Source organism: Cryptotermes secundus, unplaced genomic scaffold (genome assembly GCF_002891405.2).
Source record: "Cryptotermes secundus unplaced genomic scaffold, Csec_1.0 scaffold790, whole genome shotgun sequence".
Taxonomy (NCBI): Eukaryota; Metazoa; Arthropoda; class Insecta; order Blattodea; family Kalotermitidae; genus Cryptotermes; species Cryptotermes secundus.
The window spans coordinates 70,435-90,031 of record NW_019744127.1 but is presented as its reverse complement, the minus strand read 5'-3'; the positions used below and the strand labels follow the sequence as shown (position 1 = coordinate 90,031).

Genomic DNA, 19,597 nt, shown 5'->3' with positions numbered 1-19,597 from the left:
GAGTCTTGTCTTACTCTAAATGGAAGAAATAGTCCATTTGTAAATAGTTCAAAATATCTAGGTGTAATCTTCGATAAGAGAGTGACATGGAGATTACACATAGAAATGTTCGAATCCAAGACATTCAGAGTATTCATTATAGTATATTCCCTATTCAAAAGTGAGCGATTGTGTGCTAACATGAAACTAACTCTCCATAAAGCTCTTATTAGATCCGTAATGATTTATGCTAGTCCCACCTTGGAGTTTGCGGCAGACACTCATCTATGAAATTGCAGCGCCTGCAAAACAAGGTTCTCCGCACGATTGGCAATTTTCCAAGGCGTACACCGTTCCGCGATTTGCACATGGCATTCAAAATCCCGTACGTATATGACTTTATAACAAAATTATGCAGGCAACATGCAGAAGTCATACAAAATCATGAAAATGAGAATGTTCGCAACATCGGACAAGGCGAAGCCCTCCACAGAAAGTATAAGAATCTTAAACTTGGCGGCGGTCAGGCATACGACCGTTCAAGTTACTAGACTGCCGTGGTAACTAATACTAGGGAAAAAGGGCATAATCGCTGTACCTAGCCTGGACCAACAGAGGCCTTGTATATATTGTACATTGAAATACGGAATAAATGTGTATATGTAAATATGTGTAAATACTGACAGTGGACTTAATAATACAGACTGACTGACAAATGACAGACACGACCTCTCATCATAGAGGGCGCTCTACATAAACAAGACTGGGGCTCGACACCATGACAGACAGTCTGACTGACCGTCAGTTGCAACATGACTCTGACTCTGACATAACTGCCTGTTTGGCACTTTCTGAAAGGGGTGACGGTTGTCTGCCAGACACTGTGGGAATGTTCCCACATCACCCGCCCGCGGAGGTGTTTGCACAGCTGTTGAAGCGAGCAGGGAGGCGGATGTGACGTCCGCAGCATGTATATTTTACGGCAAGTTGTGGAGGTGTTGCTGGTGAGGCCAGTGCTTTTGTTGTTGTCGGGTTGAAAGTCGTGTTGGTCCCGTGGCTGGACTCGTTCAGCATGTAGGCAGGCTTGACCCGATCAATTGACACTGCGACGGGCCTGTCGCGCATGAGAATTTGCATCGTCTTGTCTCTCCGCGAGAGGACCTGCTAGGGGCCGCGATTGTGGGGCTCCAATGCTCTGCGGGGTGCGAACTGCCGGAAGAAGACTTGAGTGTAATTACCGAGGTCTCTGTGCACGAACGTAGCCGGGGAGGCTTGCCGTATGCCACATGCTGCCGGAGTTCGGTGATTAACTGCGCTGGGTCCGCAGGTTCGGTAGTCGGTGTTAGCAGCTCGCCGGGATCTCTGAGGGGCTCACCGTACACGAGCTCCGCTACCGATGCCCGCAGGTCCTCCTTGAACGCAGTACGAATCTCGAGGAGAAACAGTGGGAGTGCCTCCGTCCAGTGTTAATCTGCGTGGCGGATGATGGCTGCCTTTATTGTCCGGTGGAAACGTTCCACAAGGCCGTTGGCTGATGGGTGGTGGGCGGGTGTCCGTGCCAGCTAGATGCCACAGAGTTTTTCCAGGGACTGTAAAAGTTGAGACTCGAACTGCCGTCCCTGGTCGGTGTTGATGGTGTGCGGGCAACCGAGGCGAGATATCCAACCGGACAGTAGGGCGCGTGCCACGGTATCGGCTGTGATGTCTGTGATGGGCACTACTTCAGGCCAGCTGGTAAAGCGGTCAACTACGGTGAGGCAATATGTGTGGCCTGCCGACGTCGGTAGGGGGCCCACAAGGTCAATATGGACATGCAAGGAACGGGATGCGGGGATACCGTAGTGCCGGGGGTTGGTAGTTTCTCAAGTCGTAGGGCTGAGGTTGTCCCCAGGAGTGCTTGGAGTTCGTCGTCGTCGTCCTGCAATCCGGCCAGTGAGTCGTATGATGGTGGTTTAGTGAGAGAGTCGACACGAGAGCGGGCATCGGCGACCACGTTGTCCTGGCCCGAAATATGCTTAATATCTGTCGTAAATTGGGCGACGAAATCCAGATGATTGAACTGCCGCGGTGAACATTTGTCCCGCTTCTGCTGGAAGGCGTAAGTGATGGGTTTGTGGTCAGTGAAGATGGTGAAGTTGCGCGCTACCAGCATATGTCCGAAATGTTTGACGGCCTCGTATAGGACTCTCGCTGTCGTAGGCACTGTATTTTTGCTGGCCAGGGTTAAGTTCTTTCGAGAAAAAGGCGAGGTGCTGCCAGACGTTGTTGGCTTGTTGCTGCAGTACGACATCATGGCGGGCATGGAGGCATCCGTGACGAGTGCGAGTGGCGCGGATGGGTCAAGTTGTGGCAGCAGAGTGGCGCGTGACAAACTCGCCTTGCACTCTTCAAATGCCTTCAGAAGCTCCGGTGTCCAGGCGATGGGGTGTGAGCCCTTGACTCTAGGGCCGGAGAAAATGTCGCACAGTAGTGCTTGGGATGCAGCCGCGTGGAGCAGAAATCGCCGGTAGAAGTTAACCATGCCCAGGAAACGACGGAGCTGGCTGGTGGTTGGAAGTCCTCCAGATTAGTCACTCGCTCTGCCAGAGTTTGGGACCCCTCGGCGGACACCTTGTTGCCGAGGAAGGTGACCTCGGGTGCTCGGAAGACACACTTCGCCGGGTTGATTATGATCCCGTGTTTTTGGAGTTGCTGGAAGAGTTGCCGCAGATGAAAATCTTGCTCCTCTGGTGATCGGGAGAATACGAGGATATCGTCCAGGTACGCGAAACAGAAGTCGAGTCCCCGCAGAATGTTGTTCATAAAAAGTTGAAAGGTTTGGGTGGCATTGCACAGGCCGAAGTGCATGAAGGGGAACTCGAACAGGCCGAAAGGAGTGGTAAAGGCCGTCTTCTGAATGTCGCTGGTATTGACGGGAATTTGGTTATATGCTCGTACCAAGTCGATTTTGGAGAAATGGTATAGCCATGGAGCTGGTGTATGTAGTCATGTATAAGCGGGACTTGGTAGCGGTGAGGTATTATCCTGGCGTTGACAGGAGGCTGATCGGACGTAAATTTTGAGGAAATTTTGGGTCTTTATCCTGTTTAGGTAAAATTATTTTCGCTTCCTTCCAAGTATTTGGAAAAGGAGAGAGCCGGAAACAATGATTGAATAAATGAGTTAGGTGAACCAATGGTCGCCTTGGAAGCTGCCCGAGGCATTCATTTGGTGTGCCGTCAATTCCTCAGGCCTCTTTTAATTTCAGGGATTTTATTAATTTCCGAAAGTCACATGGTCTGATTGTTTGTGGGGGGTTGTCGTCTACGGTTCCCAGCAGAGCTTGAACTCTAGTCTCCACCCGCTCTTCATGGTTTTCGTCGCACAGGTCATGTGACGTGAACTGAATTTCCAAACAGTCGGCAATTTGGTTGGCTTTTTCAGAAGGATAAAATTTAAGGCCAGAAAACCATGAATAGCAGTTGGTGCCCTTGGTCCGTCTCTCTTTAAGAGAGATTTCGCAATGCGCCATATAACCTTAGGCGTGACTTCAGCGTTACCTATTTTTGTTTCCCAACGTTCAAGTTCCCTTTTTCGGGTCATGCGTGTGATCGATTTGGTGACCCAATTGACTGCCGCTTTACACACTGGATCCCTGGTTTCTTGCCACAGATTTCGTAGCCTCTGTTTATATTTTATCAAACGATCTAGACCAGGAAGATCGTTGTTTATGTCCGAAAGTGTAATTTAACTTGTCGACAACCTATATGCCGAAGCAATAGAGGATGCAAAGTCGCGTGCCGCTTTATCGGCTTCTCAACCCGAATTAATTTCTAGTTTAGGTGATATTAATTCAGAAGTGATGCTTTGAAACCGCTCCCAGTCAGTAAATTTTTCAATGGGTTCCGATAGATTCATAATTTTAACGTGATCCCATATGTGGAATTTTATTGGTAGGTGATCGGAGTTCAAAATATCAGAGACGATGACCTCTGACACTCTGATATTTTTGTGAACCACAATGTCTAACACGTCACCATTTCCAGCGAGGGAATAATAAGTTGGGTACTGTGGTGCTGAGAGTTCGTAATTACTCATATCAAATAAATCCATAAAGTTCAAGCCTGAGAAGTTTGAAACTCTGCTATTCCAAAATGGGTTCTTAGCATTCAAATCACCTGCCAAAATAGACTTACCTCTGAAGCTAAGAGCTCAGTGATATCAACACGATTCCAGGCTCTGCTTAGAGATTTATAAACAGCTGCAATCAGAACTTCCGTATTACCAATTGGTATGCAGACCCCTGTCGCTTCTATTGAAGCAAGGGTGGTAGGTCTCATGGTTATGGGAACGACTTTTCTTATTGCAACGGCAGTTCCGCCTTTTCTGCCCGAGTGGTGGTCGATTCTATAAAAGTGATAATCTATATAAATAAAAACGTAAATGTTGGTTTGTTACCCCTCGAAGATCTCCGAAAGTTCTTCACCGATTAGTTTGAAATTTTGACACAACGTTGCATTCGAATGCGCGCGTGTTTTCATATACCTACTAACTGTACCCGGCCACGCGTGAATCAGGAAATTATACTTCCATTGAAACGCAATAACAGTTGCATAGGAATTTCCGAAACAACAAACGCGTTTTCCCAGAGATAACGGATAAGAGGTTCCGTTGCGTAACAACCGGTGAAACCGGAAAGTATACTTCCATGAAAACGCAATAACAGTTGGCCGTTGCATAAGGATTGCCGAAAGAACAAACGCGTTTCCCCGGAAATAAGAGGTTCTGTTGCGTAACAACGATGAAACCAAGCGTTTCCCCGTTGATACACAGAAGGCTCATTGTATAGCATCCGCCGAGGTATAAATAGTACAGCTTGGACAGGAAGCAGTCAGTCTCGGGGCAGATGCCGAGGGATACAGAAGAGAGTCTGGAAGTAACCGCCGAAGGAGTCAGTCTTGGGATAGCTACCGCCGAATATAAAGAGTTTCCATTTATTTTCATTTTGATTTAATTATTTCGTGTGACATTGTTTTGGAATTTGGCTGTGTCGTTTACCATAGCGTTCATTTCGTGAGTATAGTTTATTTTTCATTTTTTTTCATTTCGTTTTCTTAACTGTTTTCCTTATTTTTCAGTGCAATTGGTGGCGGGATTGAGCTGTGTCGAGTGATCTGCGTTTGAATTGATATATTTCGTTAGACTGAGCCACAGCAACGCGTGACCGGGTACAGCTAGTTTGGAATAAAGAACCCCTCATAAGGTTTCAGATTTGTCTCTGAATACATGTCCACATCTACGTATAGGTCTTGCAGCTGTTTACTGAACTCATAACGCTGCCTCCCAATGTCGTTCGCATTAAATGCTATGACTTCGAGGGGCCTATGAAGTCTAGTGGACATTTTGTTTCATTAGGTTTAGAACAATTTTAGTAATGGCCATTGTTTTTTTCTCCTCGGACACTGCACCACTGACCTCTGTCATAATCTGCTGTACTACAATCACTACTCTCAACATATTGTCGAGAGATGGAATATTTACATGAGTACCCTGAGCTGACTGACCTGTTTTTTGTTCCTGTACAAGGATCGCGACGCTCGGTTTCGTGGCTTCTGATGGAACTTTTCGAGTCTGATGTTGCTGCTCCTGCGGTATGCTGCCTCGGAGCGCCTCCGCGAAGGAGACTCCAGGGGTAATGATATTCGAGGAGAACACTCTTCCCGTTGTGGATGTGGGTGCCCTCTGCGAGTTCTTCCTCTGTAGCTCCTCCTTGGCCTGTCTGAAGTCCCGATAGTTGTCCGGATGGGGCTTCTCTCCCTCCTTCAATTGGCAATTGCAGCAAGCTGGAGTGGAGGCAGCGTTCTCTTCCTCTGGATATTCTTTGTGCAGGTGGCCACCCCCGCACAGCATGCAACGGGGAGGTTGTTTGCAATTGGCCCAGACGTGGCCAAACTGTTGGCAGTTGTGACACTGCGTAAGGCCACTCAGTGCTGTATATGCCTCAACCCGGATGGAAATGTGGCAAAGGCTTTTTATTTTGAGAAATTCTTAAAATTTTGCCGTTCGGGGTAGGATGCTAAGGAAGAGTGGAAGGTTCCTTTATATCCTTTCTTCTGAAGGCGCCCCGCGGGTGGTTGTGATCTGTTTGGCGCTAACCACGTCAAATCCCAGGGCCACCAGTCCATCAGATATACCCTGCACAGGGGTATTGTGAGGGAGGTGACGGATTACAGCCTTTGTGGGTTTTAGGGACTTCAGAAAGAAGGTAAAGTAAGATAGGTTATTGTTTGATAAATGGGACTTGACGGCTTCGAAATCCGCCATGCTTTTGGTGAGGACTCTGGTCCGGTTTCTGGTACTGCGGTACTCAAGTCGCCTTTGACCACATTTTTCAGTTGCTTTTGCAACTGAATTAGGTTGACTGTGGACGTTAGAATTATTGGGGGAGGGTTGCTGTCTGCTTTGCCTGAGGTTTCCTCCTCCAGCATAGTGGTTCCGGCACCAGCAGTGTCGGTGTCCATTGATGTCACCCTGAGAGGTGCAAAGCAGTTTCGGGTGTGAACCTCATTCACCGGGGTGTTTGCTACGGCACCCGCTGCCTTCTTTGAAGTCGGGGTGGACTCGGTTTGTGATTTTTCCATTTCCGCCTTCGGACTTCTTTGAAGTCTTCTCCTTGGGAGGGCTTTGTAGGAAGAGTTTTCTTTGTCTCAGAGGATTTGTCCTTCACTAGGGCCTTCAAATCATTCAGTGTAACTGTATAAGTCCCATACAGAGCATTGAATAATATCTTGCCCGTGAGAGCCTTGCAATAGCTGTCTCTGTTTTCGTCTGCGGCATTGACTATTGCCGCCCACTCGGCACTTTCCCCAATTGTAGCTAGTGTGAAGCTGGCCATATCCTCAATATCACAAATGATTTTAAACAGCTTCCTGTAGTGCAGATCTGCTTCCGGATACTGTTTAAACATCTCCTTGTATTCCGCCTGAAGTGAGGCTTTCTTTCTGCCCAGAATGCATGGTAACCAGGCACCGAGTCGCCCGCCATGTGTGGTACGGCACGGCACGAACACAAGCCTCACGCAAAAACTTAGAATTTTCTACCAAGAACTGCGGAATTTCAGAAGCTGATCAGAAAGAGCTCGCAACAACTACCAGCAATAACTCCTTGATCGAACCTCTATGATGAGAAAGATTTTTCCAAACTTCTCGCAACGCAAACCGAGCGCACACCTAACACCAACACGCTGCTCAAATTTTAAAACTAACTTACACTCTCAATCCTACTCACTCCTCAACTGATTGCAAGTCAATGTCAAAGGCATGTTACAACTGACGGTCAGTCATTCTGTCTGCCTTGGTGTCGATCCCCAGCTTGGGCTCATGACCAGATATTCCTTTGAATGAAAGTTAGTGTCTTGTCTATGTGGGGCGCCCTCTCTGATGAGAGGTCGGGTCTGTCATTTGTCAGTCAGTCTGTTTTAATATGTCCACTGTCTGTATTTACATAAATTTACAATACACACTTAATTCTTACTTTAATGTACAATATATACAAGGCCTCTGTCAGTCCAGGCTCATTACAGCAGATTACGCCCTATTTCCAGTATTATTCGCTACCACGGCAGTCTAGTCACTTCAACTGTCGTATGCCTGACCGCCGACAAGTTTAAGCCTCTTATACTTTACGTGGAGGGCTTCGCCTTGTCCTATGTTGCGAACATTCTCATTCTCATGATTTTGTATGACCCCTGCGTGTTGCCTGCATAATTTTGTTATAAAGTCATATACGTACGGGATTTTGAATGCCATGTGCAAATCGCGGACCGGTGTGCGCCTCGGAAAATTGCCAATCGTGTGGAGAACCTTGTTTTGCAGGCGCTGCAATTTCACTAGAGGAGTGTCTGCCGCGAACTCCCAGGCGGGACTAGCATAAGTCATTACGGATCTAATAAGAGCTTTGTGGAGGGTCAGTTTAATGTTAGCGCTCAATCGCTCACTTTTGAATAGGGAATATACTCTAATGAATGTTCTGAAGGCGTTGCCTTCAACTGATTGCACTGTTGGCTCCCGGTCTTACATACTGCCGGCCTGGAGGCGGAGCTAAAGTTGTAGTTGTAAGGGCGCGTATCCAATGGAAATATATGTAGAAAAATGGAAAAGTTACAATTCTCAATCCACCGAAAACACACAGCAACGGACTTAATAATACCAAATGACTCATGTCACCCACAAGAACACCAGTTATCTGGTATTAAATACCTCATAGATCGAGTAAATAACTACCCCATTACCAGAATAGCAAAAGATAATGAGATAGATACTATAAACAACATATTTATAAATAATAAGTACAACACAGATATAATTACAAAACTAACTACAAATAACAGGAAACAAAGCATTGCAAAAACAGAACATTACAGAGAATTCAGAAGGACAAAATCGAAATGGGCAAAATTCACATATATAGGAAAAGAAACAAGAAATATAACAAAAATATTTCGAGACACAAAATTAAAAATAGCATTTAGAACAAAGAACAATTGACAACATATATTAAAATCAAGACCACAAATAAATAAATATAACAATAGTGGTGTGAAATGCCTAGATTGCCCAATGGAATATATAGGACAAACTGGGAGGAAATTTAATACCAGATATAAGAACACATATATGACATAAGACACAATAACAACAATTCAGGATACTCAGAACACATATTAAACACAGGACATGCATATGGTACTATAGAAAAGACTATGGATATTATAGCAACATATAAGAAAGGGCAATACTTAAACACATTGGAAAACTATCATATATACAGAACGACAAAGAAAATCACGCATATGAACAATATAAATGAAGAAATATGTAACCCAATATTTCACGAATTACACACTATTTACACAGAACAACCTAACAACACCCCACCACCTACCCCCACCACATCTACCCCCAAAACATGATAACTCAATCAAAACGAAGACAGCACACACACACACATCCAGTAGTATAACGCATGTAGTCACAGGAGCAAGACACAACACAGATCACAGTGAGTATTAAACATTATAAAACCACATGTAACAGATAAAAGTCAGAATGTGGTATTAATGAATAACAATTTCACGTTACAGATACACACACATGAATGTAGGAAGAGTGCTCCCATATAGGAGTATTGGCGTGATTCGCGTATTGAGATACGACGTAAGGATGACGAATCCTGAAAAGTTTTAATATTTTAAATTTATTATTATACATGATGAATATATTTTAGTCATTTTAGTATGAAGACATCAGGGCATTCAATGCAGTAGTTAGACGTGCATAGAGACGCACCTGAAGATGGCATATTAGTGCTGAAACATGGAGTAAAATAGAAGAGTAAGGTGAAAAAGTGTGTACATTGTAAGACGGTAAACATAAATCGTGGACATGAATCAGTGCAACAGGAAGCTACAATATAATAATATTATAACAATTTGCTATCCTCGACCATTCAAACATTAATATGTAAACTATCGACTGTACCTAATAATTCCTTCTTCGTAAATTATAATTTCCTTTTAAATTTCCTACCATACAAAATCATTTATAAAATTCGGTACCGAATACAACAACTAGTAATTCTGTCTGCGTAAGCCGTAACTTTTATCGACGACATACAATATGCAATTTCACAAAATAGTCAGCCACTTCCAACCATAGTACAACTACAGGTAAACTGCAAATGATTCATTCGTTTTTAAAATGCTATATTTTCCAAAGTATTATACCTACGAACATCATTGATATATAACAAGAACCGTAAACTCACGAAGTTTGTATTGTATGCACTAGTTGGCAGCATGAGTTCAGCGCCTTTACAAAATGGCGACAAAGCAAGAAAAGAGTTTATGTTAGAATATGCGAGATGTTCGTCTGTTATACTAGCAATGCAACGCGCATTCAAAAGAGAGTACAAAAAAGAACCGCCATGTAAACAGAGCATTTTGCTGTGGTATCGGCAATTTAAGGACACGCTGGATTGCACGTGTTGGTGAGGATGACGTAGCTCTGTTCACTTGACTCCCCAGTTCACCTGATCTAACGCCTTGTGACTTCTTCCTTTGGGGGTATATTAAGGATCATGTTTACGTACCCCCACTGCCAAGAAGACTAGTAGAGCTGAGGGAACACATCGATGCTGCGGTGAAGACGATTGACAGGATGATGCTACAAAATGTGTGGAACGAGCTCGACTACCGCCTGGACTTGTATTGTGTGACCCAAGGGTCATACATAGAACATTTATACAGTGTAAGGAAACCTTGGTCAGTTTATGGTTCTTTTTATATATCAATCATATTTGTGTGTATAATGCTTTGGAAAATATAGCGTTTTAAAACCGAATGAATTATTTATAGTTGTCCTGTATATCCCAAATCAAAAATGTGTAAACGAAAAATCTATACTAAAATAATCGGCTAGTCAAACCGAACTGTGTCATCAATGAGTCTGACGGCCAAGGATGCGTTGGCATCAAAGTCTGTCCCCCTAAATTTCTCATTCTTGTTATTAAACAAATCAACGAAAAATTCATTGCGACAATACGCAATTAAAAAGCAACATCCTTGTTACATGCTATTCCTTCAAGTTCCAAAAACATTAAATTTTCTTAAACAACTCAAGTTAACAGCTCCTCCAAAAGCTCACCTCCCTAAGGAAATAAGTACGTAATCTCTCATCGACTCTCGTGTCCGGATATTCCTAGCGTTCTAAAATCATAAATCCTTAATAGAGTAAATTTGGTTCATGTCCAAGGCGATACCCTGTTTTTTCTCTACATGTCCTACATATTCTCCATGCGACATTAGCCGTCTGCTGTTGACGGCACGCTGTCTTAAATGTACCTCTAGGGCACTGTTAAACCCTAGCCTCCACTGTCTTACCTGCTATTCAATGGACTCACTAAATGGTAGTAAATCATCCACAAGTATCCTTACGTCACTTCTATTAATCGGCGTAGCATCCGGCACGATAAATCGTCGAAGGTGTTCCTGAAAACCGAAATCCATTCCCTAAGGGAGTAAGGGGTTCACAAACTCTGTTCTACAGTAGTCCTCATTCCAGGTAAAAATTTCACCTTTAACACTGCGTAAATTAAAGTTAAATAAAATATTACTGCTTCAACCATAAAATATTCGTGTTACTTAAACGTGAAAGCAGTAGTCATCAGAGTGGACCATAAATTTTGCAAATTTCTATTTCTTGGTGTTTCATTCAACAAGTGGGGTTCAAAACGTTTCTAGCAGTGCTCGTAATGACATGCCACTAGACGACAAAAGAAGGGAGGGTTAATAACCTTCGCGCCAATTTATTAACCTTGTGGCGTATTATCGTTTCTCATGCCTCAATATATTTAATGGAGGTGGTCCCGTGAACCGTACCGACAGGCGTCCCTGCCGTGACCTCGCAAATTAATTCAATACTGGTATTATTCTCCATTACCACCACAGTCTCTCGTTACTAGTTGAGTTTACCTAGTCCGTACTCTTTGGTACAATTGGTGCTTTCCCTTTGTGGTCATTTGTTCCCCCCTCTCTCTCTAACCTACAGTTTCCATCAGATCCCGGGAATTTCTTCGAGTCAAGAATCCGATTCCCCGATCGGCCGTTTTTCTGCATTCCAATGTCGCGGTTGGCTACCCCTGCGTTCATGGAAGAGGCCCAGCTTAGTGGATCGGCCCATCGTACCTTCCCCCTAGTAACAGTGGGCACCTAGTTCTGCTAATCTCCTTAGCGTACCGTTTTGTCCATTTTTAGTTCGTGGAATCTGCGTCCCTTCCAGGACAACCGTGGCTAATTATCTTCAGGCGTCATATCATCCGAGTAATTCTAACTCTACTGGTCTTACCCTGCCAGTCATTTTTCCACCTAGGTGATTTCAGTTGATGTCCTACCCTCCTTTTCTTATTATTAACTCATCCGCCTGACATCACACTCGACTCATTGTCCAAGTCACCTACGCAATTAGCGTACCTAAATTTAGGGCTAATCTTTAGCTCCTGGCGGATAACATAATATGGTGACGTTAAAGTACAACACCATTCCACAAAACGACTATTCAGACTTTTAACCTTTAAGAGACGGCCCTTTAAATTCCTGTAATGGCTGCGGGAATGATTTAATTTAAATGCCCGCGATTATAAAGCAATAAAAATTGTAATCGTTTACTAAAAATGCTGTGATTTCTACAATTTTTCTGATAAACGAACCAAATAAACGCTGTTTTTTCTAGGAAGAATATAGAATCAGATATTATAATTTACAGACTTTATAAAATTTGTAAAAATTTTTAGACTGATTCCAACTAAAAATTCCCCAATTTGTCGTCTGTCTACAAGAATTCATACAGTTCTTGCAAGTATGAATGCGGCTGATGTGGCAACAGCAGAAGCTAATGTAACCGAGGTTTAGTTTTGCATTTCTCAATGTTTAGTCAGGTGCGTTCTTTCAGCATACAGAGATGTGGGCGAGTATCTATTCGTTTATAAGAAACCTGATTGTTTATTATCGCTTATAGCTAAACAACAAGTTCTTTGTTCTCACTCTGCTGGAGTTAGATTATAATAACTTTCAAGGTTAGCATCCATGTACCACAGCCAAGCAGTGTCAAAGCTAGAATTCTGCGAAGTAGTGAACCAACCATTACGTCGCCTCGATTGGAAGACTCGGACATATTTCAGCTCATAAATGACTCCGAATCAGATTGTTGTACCGACAATTCTGAGAGTGGGGTTGAGGAAAGTGAATCAGAAATTGATTTCGACGGAGAACCATCATCTTGGTCGGCAACCTGGGGACAACCACACCAGCATGCCAAGAGGAGTGTGAATAATTATTAAGGTGGAGCTGTGGGAAAACTGTGGCAAACAGTTATAGCATCTGTTGTCGAACCTGGAAATGGACAAATAAACTATTTTTCCATCTCCTGGATCTGAACAGTTACTTCCTGTTGTCACACAGAGAATTTAATCTCGTTCTTGTGCGGAACATGCTGGAAGGGGTCCACTTCACCCTCAACGGCCCAGGGGTCGAACCCCTGCCGTTTCATTGGAGATACCTCAATTAGAGGAGGCCAAGCCACATCACTGGCTGACTTCCTCTACTTCGCAATTGAGGTGTCGTTAGTGCTTTTCGCGTGGGAAACGAAGAACTGTCCTGACAAAGTGCGTGAAGTGTGACGTCGGACTGCATTTCCGGATGTTTCCAAGAATTCCGCACCAAGGCAACATTCCGTTAGATGACGCAGGTGGGAAGACAGACAACTTATAAAGCTGGTGTCCAAAAATCATGTAAGTAGAACAACAATTTATTTTTAAAATTAGACTTTAAAAAGATGCGCATACGCTTGGAATGCGCGCTCTCATATGATGTCATTCGCCCCCTTGACTTTATTGACTTATAAAACACTACATTTGATAAACCAACAGTAGCAGCAGCCATGATTTCATTTTAGTTGATTCATTACTTAAATGTTAAAGCAAGAAATGTTGATGTGTTTGTTGAGTTAGTGCCTTAACTGAGGTGTCACACACTAACAGTGTGGTTCAGGCATATAAATACTGAAACAATCTGGACACATATTTCATTACCCCATATTTCCCTTTCACAAAACTTCATCAGACTTTGGACACATATTACATGAAACAAAATACATAACATGAATGAGTATGTTTTACAATATATACATAAACCCTTAACATGAAAGAAGTTTATGCAGCCAACGACAAAATAAACTCCTTCCATTTAACTGGAGATATACTTATCTGAACTGCGAGGAGCCTTGGCAAACCCACATAACCCAATGATAAGATGTTTGACTAGAAATGCTCCTTCAAGAACTGAATTGAGGATTTCTTAGGTAGATTTTTACTTTCAGCATACATAGCTCTGCATCTCAGGCAAATTAAATTTAGTTGCTTATATTATACCAAAGAGCTACAAAATCTCAAAACAGTGAAAGGTTACTATAGATGTTCATCCATTATTTATTGCTCAGTTTGTGGTTTTCATTTAATAATTGTGATAAATCAAAAGTTTATAAATTTCTAGGTTATTTACATAATAAATAGAACTTCAACTATGTTTTTCCGCTCCTGGTGTTGCGGAACTCAAAATTGTCCGTGACTAGTTCTTTGACCTTCCTCTGCAACTGCATCAGGTTTGTTGTGGAGGTTAGTACAATTGGAGGCGGCCTACCTGGCTTGTCCGATGGCTGCTGCTCTCCCGACTTGTTGGCTGACTCTTCCACGTCCATCCCTGATGTCCTCAGGGGCGCAAAGAAGTTCTTTGTTTCTACTTCATTCTTGGATTTTATTCTAGGATCCCTGGGGCTAGGTGATGGCTTCGGTTTTTTAGTCTGTTCTCCTGAGGAGTTTCGCTTTCGTCTCCTTCGCTCGCGAAATACCTCGGCTGAATGTTATTTTTCTTCCAGCAGGAGAGGCTCTCGCATCTCCCCGTGGATGGCAGCATAAAGGCGCAGTATGGCTGTAAAGAGGGCCTTGCCGTCGAGGTGCTTACACAGCACTTTCCTCTCGGCCTCTGAATTCGTTATAAGTTTATTCCATACTGCGCCCTTTCCGTTTATTGAGGGCGATGTATGGATAAGCTTGCCCTATAGTTTGTAATCCTTTCCCCATTAAGTCGATATCTTCCTGGCAGTCAGGATTACTGTTTCTTAAGTTTACGTGGTTCCTGTCAAAGGAAGCCACGATTGCAATCCACCGCGTTTCACAAGATGTTGGCTCCGTCATTTCGTCCGTTGCAGACGGGACGGCCACCTCCTCCGTTGTACTAGCCACGCACTATACTCTGGTGGCTGAATAGTCAACTAGGTTTCTGCAGACGAACACACTCAAAGATTATGGTCACCTGAGACAACTCAAAAGCTCCTTCAGTAACCGTCTCTCGAACTAATCTCACTCCTGGCAAACTTCCTCCATCTGGGCAAAATTTTTCAACAACCGAGTACAGACGAATCGTCAAACAGACAATCTCTCTGATCTCATAACTTCGATGGATGGATCAACAGCGTACACGCTGATCTGATCGATCGATTATTATTCGATCAAATAACCAACCAATCAAATTCGGAGTCGGATTCAGGTTGCAACTGACGGTCAGTCACGCTGTCTGTCTTGGTGTCGAGCCCCAGCTGGGGCTCATGGACAGATATTTCTTTTGAATGAAAGTTACTGTCTTGTCTATGTGTAGCGCCCTCTCTGACGAGAGGTCGGGTCTGTCATTTGTCAGTCAGTCTGTTTTAATATGTCCCCTGTCTGTACTTACATAGATTTATAACAATTATTTCTTGCTTATATGTACAATATATTCAAGCCTCTATCAGTCCAGGCTCAGTACAGCAGATTACGCCCTATTTCTAGTATTATTCGCTACAACGGCAGTTAGTTACTTGAACCGTCGTATGCCTGACCGCCGCCAAGTTAAAGCCTCTTATACTTTCTGTGGCGTGCTTCACCTTGTCCGATGTTGCGAACATTCTCATTCTCATGATTTTGTATGACTTCTACTTGTTGCCTGCATAATTTTTTATAAAGTCATATACTTACGGGATTTTGAATGCCATGTGCAAAATCACGGACCGGTGTGCACCTCTGAAAATTGCCAATAGTGCGGAGAACCTCGTTTTTCAGGCGCTGCAATTTCACTAGATGGGTGTCTGACGCAAACTCCATGGCGGGACTAGCATAAGTCATTACGGATCTAATAAGAGCATTATGGATAGTCAGTTTAATGTTAGTGCTCAATCGCTCACTTTTGAATAGGGAATATACTCTAATGAATGTTCTAAAGGCCTTAGGTTCGATCATTTCTATGTGTAATCTCCATGTCATTCTCTTATCGAAGATTACACCTCGATATTTTGCACTATTTACAAATGGAATATATCTTCCATTTAGATAAAGTTAAGACACAGGCGGTCGACGACCACGAGAGAAGTAGACCCCCTGAGTCTTATCTTCATTAATCTTTATATTCCAGCGCTCACACCAAGTCTCCAATGAGCTGAGACCGCGCTGGAGTTTTCTAACAATAAAACCCGCCTTGCGATCTGTCGCATATAGAAAGATGTCGTCCGTAAAGATGGCCAGGTGAACACCATGTGTTAGGGGGGCATCATTAATCTACAAGTTGAAAAGTGTTGGGGAAAATATAGAACCTTGTGGCGCCCGTGCTGACATTTCCTTTGGCGTTGACATTTCGCCTTCAACAGAGACCCTGAATTTACGTTTAGACAGAAAGGAGCCAATAAGCTTGATCAGAGAGTTGGGGAATTCCAATTTTGATAATTTAAACATCAAGCCTGAGTGCCACGTGGTATCAAAGGCTTTTTCGATGTCCAAGAACACTGCAGCCGTAGACATTTTATTGTTGAAGTTAAGGATCACGTGGTCCGTCAGCCTCATTCACTGCAATGTCGTGCTGTGACGTGCACGAAAAACAAACTGACTTGCGTTGAGTAGGCCTCTTTCTTCAATATTGTGACATGTTGCCCAACGGAGAACCCCCCCACCAGCAGTGACTCGGCGGGTGAGTCAGCGCTCCGGCATCCCCCCTCCGCACGGTAACGTAACGCGCAACCCGCAACGGCGTGAGATAACAGCGTTGCTACGTAACAGGCACACACAGCCACTATATAAGAGAGCTGCGCTGCTTGCGAGAGTAGTTGTAATGTGGCCATCGCCGAGTTCAGTTCCGAGTTAGTTACGAGCAAGCCTAGGAGCGAGTGTGTTATCAACAGTTCTCCAGTCATCCGACAACAGTTGGAATATAGCAGCCGTCGCGGAAAGAAGAACCGGACGTGTGTGTAATTGTGTGACTGGGAGTGTGTAATACAGTAACACTTATATAGCTCCCATACTGTGAAACGTGCAGTCTACTGACAATAGCGTGATTTGATTTGCGAATTGGGTTATAAATTGTGAAACTCGCAATATTGTTATAATTTATTGTAGCCATTACTTGTAGGTTGTTGAATAAACCAATTAACCATCTCTACGGCGTCTTTAGTAACGAAACACGTTACATTGGTGTCAGAAGTGGGATTTGGATTTACACACGTGACGATCGAGATTAGAATTCAAGACACGTGACAATTTGGTGTCAGAAGTGTTTTCCGAGCTTGATCACGCCACAAGTTACATGGAGTATTTTGCTGCTACAGAATGGAAAAACAAGTTATAGAAAAATTGTTCGAACCCCTAGTGGCAAAACTATACGCCGATAGAAAAACCGACAAGGAAGAAATGAAGGCCGATAGAAGAAAAGACAGAGAAGGTTTCCTGGCAAAATTAGACGTCAACCAGAATTTACGGAGGAATTTCAAAATTATTTTTTCGAATAGTTTTCCTGTCGTGGACAGGAGGTTAATCGGACGTAACTTTTGAGGAAATTTCGGGCCTTTACCCGGATTAGGTAAAGTTATTATTTTTGCTTACTTCCAAGAATTTGGAAAATGAGAAAGCCAAAAAAATTATTGAAAAAATGAGTTAGGTGAACCAATGGTCGCCTTGGAAGGTGCCTGAGGCATTCAGTTGGGATGCCGCCTATTCCACAGGCCTTTTTTAATTTCAGGGAATTTATTAATTTCTGAACGTCACATGCTCTGATCCTTTGAGGGGGGTTCTCGTCTACGGTTTCCAGCAGAGCTTGAACTCTAGCCTCCACCCTCTGTTCATGGTTTTCATCGCACAGGTCATGTGGCGTGAACTGAATTTCCAAATTGTCGGCAATTTCGTTGGCTTTTTCAAAAGGATAAAATTTAAGGCCAGAATAACCATGAATAGCAGTTGTTGCCCTTGGTCCACCTCTCTTAAGAAGAGATTTCACAATGGGCCATATTCTGAGGTGTGACTTCAGCGTTACCTATTTTTGTTCCCCAACGTTCAAGTGCCTTTTTCCGGGTCATTCACCTGATTGATTTGGTGACCCAATTGACTGCCGCTTTACACGCTGGATCCCTGGTTTCTTGCCACAGTTTTCATAGCCTCTGTTTATATTTTATCAAACGATCTGGACCAGGAAAATCGTTGTTTATGTCCGAAAGTGTAATTTAACTTGTCAACAATCTATATGCCGAAGCAATAGAGGCTATAAAGTCGCCTGCCGCTTTATCGGCTTCTACCCCCGAATTTATTTCTAGTTTAGGTGATATTAATTCAGAAGCGAAGCTTTGAAACCGCTCCCAATCTGTAAATTTTTCAATGGGTTCTGAAATATTCCTAATTTTAACGTGATCCAGTATGTGGAATAATATTGGTATTTGATCTGAATCCAAAATATCAGAGACGACGCCATCCGACATTCTAATATTTTGGTGAACCACATGTCTAACACGTTACCATTTCCCGCAGGGGAACAATGAGTGGGACACTGTGGTGCTGAGATTTCGAAATCACTCATATCAAATAAATCCACAAGTTTAAAGCCTGAGGGGTTTGAAACTCTGCTATTCCAAAAGTGGTTCTTAGCATTCAAATCACCTGCCAAAATAGACTTTCGTCTGAAGCTTAAGAGCTCAGTGATGCCAGCATCACTCCTGGCTTGGCCTGGAGATTTATAAGGAGCTGCAAGCAGCATTTCGCTATTTCCAATTGGTATACAGATCCCTGTCGCTTCTACTGAAACAAGGGGTGGTAGGTCTACATGGTTATGGGGAATGCCATTTCTTACTGCAAAGGAAGTTCCGCCCTTTCTGCCCGACTGGCGGTCGATTCTATAAAAGTGGTAATTTCGAATAAAGAACCTCTCATGAGGTTTCAGATGTGTCTCTGAAAACAGGGCCACATCTACCTGTAGGTCTTGCAGCTGTTTACTGAGCTCACAGCGCTGCCTTCCAATGCCGTTCGCATTAAATTCTATGACTTTGAGGGGCCTATGAATTCTAGTGACCATTCTCTTTCTTAAGGTTTAGAATAATTTTGGTAATGGCATTATTTTGTCCTCCTCGGACACTGCACCATTGGCCTCTGTCATAATCTGCTGCACTACAGTCACCACTCTCAACATATTGTCGAGAGACTGACCGTTTACATTAGTAGCCTGACCTGACTGACCTGTTTCTTTCTGTAGTGCAGGGGGCGGTACAATCTGTTTCTTTGTTGCGGCTGGAGCCACCGGAACATGGCTTTCCTGAGGGCGCTGATGCTGCTCTGATGCACTGCCTCGGAGTGCCGCCGCGAAGGAGACACCTGGAGTTACGGTGGCTGAAGAAAACACCCTCCCCGTAGTTTTGGACCTTCTCTGAATCTTCCTTCTCTATTGCTCCTCTTTGGCATATTTGCAACCCTGATAATTGGCGGGATGTGGCTTTTCTCCCTCCGCCATTCGGCAGCTGCTGTATACTGGGGTGGAGGCAGAGTTCTCCTTCTCTGGGCACTCCTTGTGTAAGTGGCCACCTACGCACCACAAACAACGTGGGGGCTGTTTGCAGTTAGCCTAAACGTGGCCGAACTGCTGGCAGTTGTAGCACTATGTGAGCCCGTTTAGACTGCCTTGGAGTTTTCTAACAATAAAACTGTCGCGTATAGATAGGTGTCTTCCGCAAAAAGGGCAAAATTAATACCA

At 43.7% G+C, this 19,597-nt stretch overlaps 1 protein-coding gene across 1 annotated transcript in view; it reads right to left on the bottom strand.

Moving 5' to 3' along the window:
• The window catches only part of LOC111874531, a 154,487-nt gene that overhangs the window by 134,080 nt on the left and 810 nt on the right, over nt 1–19,597 (bottom strand). The gene's annotated exons all lie outside the window — the stretch shown is intronic.